The sequence below is a fragment of the Bubalus kerabau genome, chromosome 2 (genome assembly GCF_029407905.1).
Source record: "Bubalus kerabau isolate K-KA32 ecotype Philippines breed swamp buffalo chromosome 2, PCC_UOA_SB_1v2, whole genome shotgun sequence".
Classification (NCBI taxonomy): domain Eukaryota; kingdom Metazoa; phylum Chordata; class Mammalia; order Artiodactyla; family Bovidae; genus Bubalus; species Bubalus kerabau.
Window position 1 is genome coordinate 196,626,700 of NC_073625.1, and position 8,446 is coordinate 196,635,145.

Here is an 8,446-nt window from a genome sequence, read left to right on the forward strand (position 1 = left end):
CTGGTAGGGGCATATGGATCACTGGAGATCTTGTTACAAGAAATGATTCTGATTCATCAGTTATTGGGTGGGACCTCGCACTGCTCCCAGGACCAGACATGGAATAGAAAAGATCTTCAGATAATTATGGAATAGGAATGAAGGAAAGATAAAGGGAGCAGGGACATTTCTGGCAAAGTTCAGCCCAGGAACACCCACAAAGGCATCAAGAGCCTGGTAGAACTAATTTATTGGACAGCATCAGCTATCTTTTTTTGTTCAAGAACCACAGTCCTGCTCCCAACTGTCATCCCAGAGGCTCCCATCTTCCATGGATGAACCTTGTCCTGAGGACATGGACTGTTTCAGAGGAGCACAGTGAGACATGCACTTGTGATGATCCTTGGAGAAGACAGCTGGGGACTGCCTACTTAAACTTCCAGAGTGCCCTGGGTCAGAGGACACCCCACATCCACCCTCTTGCTCAGTCCAGATGCCAGAGGACCCCTCCTGACTTCACCATGTTCCTCACCCCCTAATCCAACCCATCACATAGTCCATAGACTCTTCCTTCAAACACCCTCTGCTTTCTCTTAGTTTCAGACCCCGGCCTCCAGTGCAAACCACCAGTCTTCTTTGGGTCACTGTCATTCCAGTGAGTGGCCATTCTCCTGGACCCCACTTCACCATGCTTCTTGTCTTCTTTCTCTTCCCAGCAGCCAGAGTAGACTTTTTAATTCCATCATTTGAACATGGCAAGAATGAAACTGTATCTTGATATATGAACAGTGAAGGTACAGCAAATTCCTGCCCTTGGCACCCTGTCTCCTAGGTCTGGGTACTAAAAACCAAGCGTGGGCATCATCTCAGCATGCCCTAGACAATTCTAGTGGTGCTCCATGGGTGCCTGCATGACCTCAGCAATGTTAAAAAATAATAAAACGATATCCTAGTGAGAAATGTAGACCACAGGAGTGAAATTGAAAACTAACTGCAGCCATGGACAGTTGGAGAAACACCACAGTTTTGCCAATTTAACCAATGTGAGGACATCACATTTTTGGTTAAGATGATTCAGTCTTCATAAAGGCCAAATATAATCCAGCTTCATTTTGAGAAGTTCCCAATAAAGTGATCCGTGGGATAAACATAACACTGAGTATGCTTGGGTCATAGTTATAGCTCCTCCAATTTACTGTAGAATCAATAGAGACTGTTCTGGAAAATTGTTTTTACAAGAGAGCCCACTCTAATGTGAAGCTCAAGTGATGCAATGTCCATGTGAATGGTAAACAAATGATTCATCCCTTGAATTCAGAGGACATTTGCTAGTGAAGCAAGACACTGAGTCTCAAGACATAAGGAGACAAGTAAGTCTTCTTTGGAGAAATGTCTATTTCAGTCTTCCACTCATTTTTTGATTGGGTTGTTTGTTTTGTGGTATTGAGTTTTGTGAGCTGTTTGTATATCTTGGAGATTGATTCTTGTCAGTTGCTTCATTTGCAAATATTTTCTCATTCCTAGGATCATCTTCTCATCGTGTTGATGGTTTTTTCTTTGCTGTGAAAAAGCTTTTAAGTTTAATTAGGTCTCATTTATTTATGTTTGTTTTTATTTTCATTGCTCTAGGAAGTGGACTACATAGCACAGGCAGCTCAGCTCTGTGGTGACCTAGAGAAGTGGGTGGGGATGGTGAGAAAGAAGGCCAAGAGGGAGGGGGACATATGTTTATATATAGTTTATATGATTTATAGGGTATAGGATTCACTTTGTTGTACAACATCATAAAGCAACTATATCACGCTCAAACCCCAGTCTCCTGCACTGGTAGGAGATGGTAAAGGCAGATTCTTTACCATCTGAGCCACCAAGGAAGCCCCAAAATATAAAATGTTAAAAAACTAAAAATATGAAATATCTTTGCCTAGAAAAGGGTTCCTAGGAAGACAACCCCCTTAGGAAGACAAGGCAGTGGTAGCATCTCCCATCTGCCCCCCGCCCCGGGAGACTCTGATCCAGATGCTCTCCTGGGGGCCCTGGATCTTTGCATTTTTTCCACGATCCTCTCATGATTCAGATGCACAGCCAAGGTGAGGAATCACTGCAGTGGAGGGTCAACTCTAACCTCTGTCGAAGGGAGGTGTATCTCCTACTGACTTGGCCCATGAGCCCCTTTCTTCTCATGGTTCACATCCCCAGAGTTCATAATTGTTTAATATTAATACAGGAGGTGGTGTTAGTGGTAAAGAACCCATCTGCCAACGCAGGAGACATAAGAGACATGGGTTCAAATTGTGTGTTGGGAAGATCCCCTGGAGGAGGGCATGGCAACCCACTCCAGTATTCTTGCCTGGAGAATCTCATGGACAGAGGAGCTTGGTAGGCTACAGTCCATGGGGTTACAAAGAGTTGGATACATCTGAAGCATGCACACAATATGTAAACTTTATTTTTAGAGCCCGTTTAGGTGATCAGCAAAATTGGTTGAAAAGTACAGGGATTTCCCGTAGATGACCTGACCCTACACACTCAAGCCCTCCCTATCAACATTCCCACCAGAAAGGTACATTTGTTACAGGTACATTTGTGACCTGTACTGACTCATTCCCATCTCCCAGAATCCATAATTTATAACAGGGCTCACTCTCGGTGTCATACATTCTATGTCTGCATGCCTGGTTGGGTCTGACTCTTTGCAACACTTTCGACTGTAGCCCGCCAGGGTCTTCTGTCCATGGGATTTTTCAGGCAAGAATACTGGAGTGGGTTTCCATTTCCCTTCTCCAGAGGCTCTTTCCAACCCAGGGACTGAACCCATGTCTCCTGTGTCTCTTGCATTGCAGGCAGATTCTTTACCTACTGAATCACCAGGGGAGTCCATACATTCTGTGGTTTTGAAAAATGTACGCTGACGTGTATCGAGCATTATAGTGTCATATAGAGTATTTAGTGTCGTAAACGTACTCCTTGCTTCGTCTGTTCATTCTTCTCCTGCCCAATCCCTAGTAACCACTATCTTTTCATTTTTACCACTATGTTATCTTTTCCAGAATGCCATAAGGTTGGAATCATATACTATGTAGTCTTTGGGGATTGAATTCTTTTACTTAGCAATATGCACTTGATCTTTGCCTGTATTTTTTCACTGCTTGATAGCTCATTTCTTTTTAGTGCGGAGTAATAGTCCATTAGGCCCACTTAGAGTATTTAACTCTCAGAGTTGTCCCCTCTGAGCCACCAGTGATTCATCAATTAGAGGTCTTCCTACTCAAGCGTTGGCTCTCTGATCTCTATTTTTGTCATCGCATCTTCTCTGACTCTGACACTCCCCCTTCCCTCTTATAAGGACACTTGTGATCACATTTTGAGCCACCTGAATAATTCAGGGAAATCTCCACATCTCAGCGGCCCAACTTACAAATGCCTTTTGCATTGCAGTTCTCCTACCCCTGTGGCTATGCAAACAATGCCTTTGTCGATGAACTTTTCTCAAAGGAACCCATTTCCAGCATCATCTGTTTCCTGGACTTTCTCATCCATAACTTTCATGTAAAAAATGGTTGCAAAAGATCAACTCAAGTAGCATTTAACCAGCATGGTTCCAAGGAAATGAATAGGTTACTGAGAGTTACTCAGAAGTCAGGGTTTCTGTGGAGATAACAAAGGGGATGTGGGTATTGGTGTTATTTGTAAACTGAAGATATCTGACAAGATGATAAAGACACGCCTACATGGTAGTCTCTCAGTCATGTCCGACTCTGTGCAACCCCATGGAGTGCAGCCCATGAGGCTCCTCTGTCCATGGGATTCTCCAGGTGAGAATACTGGAGTAGGTTGCCATTCCCTTCTCCCCATGCCTACATAAAGTCTGCCCGACTTTGAACAACTCTGTAAGGATTTTGCTACAGTGCTGCCTTTGTTATTGGAAGGAACCAGCTGTCCTTTTTGTTCAAGAACCATATTGCAGGCAACTGAGAATCTCCCCGGGTGCCCTGGTTGCATTTGGCAGTGAAACCTGAGTGCTTTGTCCCTAACTTAATACACAGTGCATGTGGGAAGCAGGATAATGAGGGGCATCCTTGCCCACCCCCGCCCCCAAAGGTGTTCATGCTCTAACCCCTGTGAACTGTTGTGTTACCTGGCAAAAGACACTTTGCAGATGTGATCAAGGTCACTGATTTTTTAGAAAGGAAGATTATCCTGGATTGTCTAAGTGGTTCCCATCTAGTCTCACGAGCCCTTCAAAGCAGAGAACTTTCTGTTTTGAATGCAGAGGAGAGATATAGCAGATAAAGTGTCAGAGATATTCCAAGGATAAGAATTCCTCCTAGTTTTCCTGTTTCTGAGACGATCATATAATTTTTATTCTTTCATTTGTTGATGTGTTAATGTGATGCATCATTTTGTTTGACTTTTTGGATTTGGAGACAACCTTGCATCCTTGGAATAAATTCCGCATCGTTGTGGTGTATGATCCTTTTAATGGACTTTAAAAACCGGTTTGCTAGAACTTTGTTGAAGATTTTTACATCCAGGCCATTGGTGATACTGACCTGTAATTTTTTTGGGGGGTGGGGGAGATGTCTTTTTCTGGTTTTGGTGTGAGGGTGATTGTGGCCTCATAGGGTGAGTTCTGAGGCATTCCTTTCTCTTTGATTTTTTGAAATAGTTTGGGGGGATTTGGTGTGAACTCTGTATTTATTTAATTTTTTTTTTTTTGGTCTATGTAATTTTTTTTAAAATTTTATTTTATTTTTAAACTTTAAAATATTGTATTGGTTTTGCCAAATATCAACATGAATCCGCCATAGGTATATACATGTGTTCCCCATCCTGAACCCTCCTCCCTCCTCCCTCTCCATACCATCCCTCTGGGTCGTCCCAATGCAGCAGCCCCAAGCATCCAGTATCGTGCATCGAACCTGGACTGGCGACTCATTTCATATATGATATTATACGTATTTCAATGTCATTCTCCCAAATCATCCCACCCTCTCCCTCTCCCACAGAGTCCAAAAGACTGTTCTATACACCAGTGTCTCTTTTGCTGTCTTGTATACAGGGTTATTGTTACCATCTTTCTAAATTCCATATATATGTGTTAGTATACTGTATTGGTGTTTTTCTTTCAGACGGTGTGAACTCTTTAAATGTTCAGCAGAGTTCACATAGAAAAATCCATTGGACCCTGGGCTTTTGTTTATTGGAAGTTTTTAAAATTGGTGATTCAACTTTATTACTGGTAGTTACTCTGTATGCATTTTCTTTTTCTTCTTGATTCAGTCTTGGGAGAATGTGCTTTTATAAGAATTTATCCATGTATATTAGGTTGGCCCATTTTGTTGACATATAATTGTTCTTTGTGGACTCTCAAGATCCTCTGTATTTCTATGGTATTGGTTGTAATCTCTCTTTCATTTCTTGTTTATTTAGGTGCTCTCTCTTCTTGATGAGTCCGACTAAAGGTGTATCCATTTTGCTTATCTTTTCAAAGAAGTAGCTCTTAACTTCATTAACCTTTTCTCTTTTTTGGTCTTAATTTCATTTATTTCTGCCCTGATTTTATGATTTCTTTCCTTCTACTATATTCGGATATTGTTTACTCTTTTGCTTGTTCCTTCTAATCTGAATGATACTTTTGCCTGGTACATTATACTCGGTTATAGATTTTTTTTCCCTTCTTATCACTTTGAACATATGGTGCCACTCTCTTTTTGCCTGCAAAGTTTCTGCTGAAAAGTCAGCTATTGGTCTTATGAGAGTTTTCTAGTATGCAATTAGTTGCTTTTCTCTTGATGTTTCTTTAAGATTCTCTAAGTTTTGCTGTTTTAATTATGATGTGTTTGGGTGCAGAGCTCTTTGGGTCAAGGGGTTTCCCAGGTGGCGCTAGCAGTAAAGAACCTGCCTGCCAAGGCAGAGGATGTGAGAGACACTGGTTTGATCTCTGGTTCAGGAAGATCCTCTGGAGAAGGAAATGGCAACCCACTCAGGTGTTCTTGCCTGGAAAATCCCATGGACAGAGGAGCCTGGAGGGCTACAGTCCATGGGGCCACAAAGAGTCAGACATGACTGAAGTGACTTAGCACTCTTTGGGTTCATCCTGTTTGGGACTCTCTTTTCTTCCCAGACCTGGATATCAGCTTCCTCTCCCAGGTTAAGGAAGTTTTCAGTTATGTCTTCAAATAACTTCCCTGCATACCTTTCTCTTCTCCTTTTAGAACCCTTATAATGAAATGTTAGGAGGCTTGATGTTGTCCCAGAGATATCTTAAACTATCCTCATTTCTAAAAATTGCTTTTTCCCTTTATTCTGTTCAGCTTGAGAGATTCTCACTATTTTGTCTTCTGGTTTGTGGATTCATTCCTCTGTGTCGTCTCATCTACTGCTGATTCCTTCCAGTGTATTTTTTATTTTTATATATTTTACTCTATTTTTATTTCATTCTTCAGATCTGCTTGGTTCTTCTTATTTTCTCCTCCACTGTTACTCTTCTGACTGCCTTCATCTATTCTTCTTCCAAGTTCCTTGAGCATCTCTATGATCATTACCTTGAACTCTTTATCCAGTAGATTACTTATCTGTGTTTTGCTGTGCAGTCACTCTGTTGTGTCCGACTCTTTGCCACCACATGGACTGCAGCACGCCAGGCTTCTCTGTCCTTCACCATCTCCCGGAGTTTGCTCAAGCTCATGTCCATTGAGTAGGTGAAGACTTTGTTTAGTTCTTCTGGGTTTTGTCTTATTCCTTCATTTAAATCGTATTTCTCTGTTTCCTCATCTTATCTACTTGATGAATTGGTTTCTATATATTGGGTAGGTTCGTTCAGTCTCCTGATCTTGGAGAAGTGGCCATAGGGGGGAGACTTGCTCCCAGGAGCACACTCCCCTCTGGTAATTAAAGTTACGTGCTCCAGGAGCACCCACTGTGTGGGGCTGTGTGGTTCTTTCTTTTGTAGTGGGATTGACTATTCTGGGCATGTTGGTAGGTAGGGCTGGCCTTGTCCTGCTTGGCTGGCAGGTCTTTCCTTGTGTGGTTGCTACTGGCCCGTTGGTCTGCAGGTAAGCTCCTGGAGGTAATAGACTAGGGGAAGGACTCCAAAATCACACTTGCCAGCACCAGGGTCCTCAAGGAAGATCATGCTCCCAAAGGTGGCTGCCACCAGCATCTGTGTTCCCAAGGTGAGCCTCAGTCGCCTCCTCCCTCTCCTGGAGGCTCTCCAAAATCAGCACATGTGTCTCATCCAGGTTCCTTTCAAACTGCTGCCTCTGCACTGGGGCTCAGAACATGTAAGATTTTGGGTGTGCCCTGTCAGAGTCAAGCCTGATTTCCCCCATCTCTTTGGCTGTCTTGTAGACAAGCCCTGCTGGTCTTTAAAGCCAGATGCTCTGGGACTCTTCTTCCTGGCATAGGGCCCCTGGGTTGGGGAGATTGACGTAGGGCCCAGACCCCTCACTGCTTGGGGATAACCTTGGCAACTGGATTATGTTCCTATTTGTGGGTATCACTTACCCAGGGAGACTTGCCATATCTCCACCCCTTCTCCTCACCTCATTGTGTGTCCTTTTTCACGTTTTTAGTTGTGGAGACTCTTTTCTTCTAGTCTTCAGGTCGTTCTGCTAGACAGCTGCTCTGTAAATAGGGGCAATTTTGGTGTGCCCATAGGAGGAGGTGAGCTCGAGGTCTTCGTACCCTGCCATCCTGCCCACCCTCCCCCTCCAGTGCAAGATTTTATTTAAGTGCTCCAACAACACCCTAAGAGACAGTGCAGGAACCTTAACTATTGAAATGAATCGATATATTCAATTCCTGTATTCAACATATGAATTCTGATCCAGCCCCCAAGGCAGGCCTGAAAGCAGGAGGAGAATGCGGCTCAGAAAAGACAGAGGGAACCTCAGGAAACCCTGTGGTTTTAAGAGGCAGGAAATAGATGACTATGGCTGAAGTCAATTTCCCCTGGAGATGGAGAGGGAGATAAGGTTGGAAAAAGCAGAAGACAATTTCTATTTAAAAGGCTGTGGGGAAAATACTTTGTCCTCATTTGACTGATCATAAGAATAAGTGAAGCAATTTTGTTCCAGATCATAAAGTAATGGCTCTCTTGTACAAGATTATCTACTAGGAAGACTTATGTCTTCCTCTGGTGATGGGATGATAAACAATGCACATGACAGATTGCCTGGAAAATAAGATGTAATGATGAGGGTCAAACATGCTTATTAAAACCATGTGGAAGGAAAACCAGGAAGAAGGGAGACTGCTGTTAATTATGACAAGGAAGCAGATAACAAAGTGGCTAGACAGGTTTTTTCACAGATGTTTGGGTTCAATATATTTTGAGACTGTCAAAGAGGCACATTAGAACCATTACATATATTCAGGCTGCATTGGGTATTAACTACCTGCTCTTCCTTCACAGGGTGCAAGTAAGATGGCCAGGTGATATTTTTATTAAGATAAAATGTTT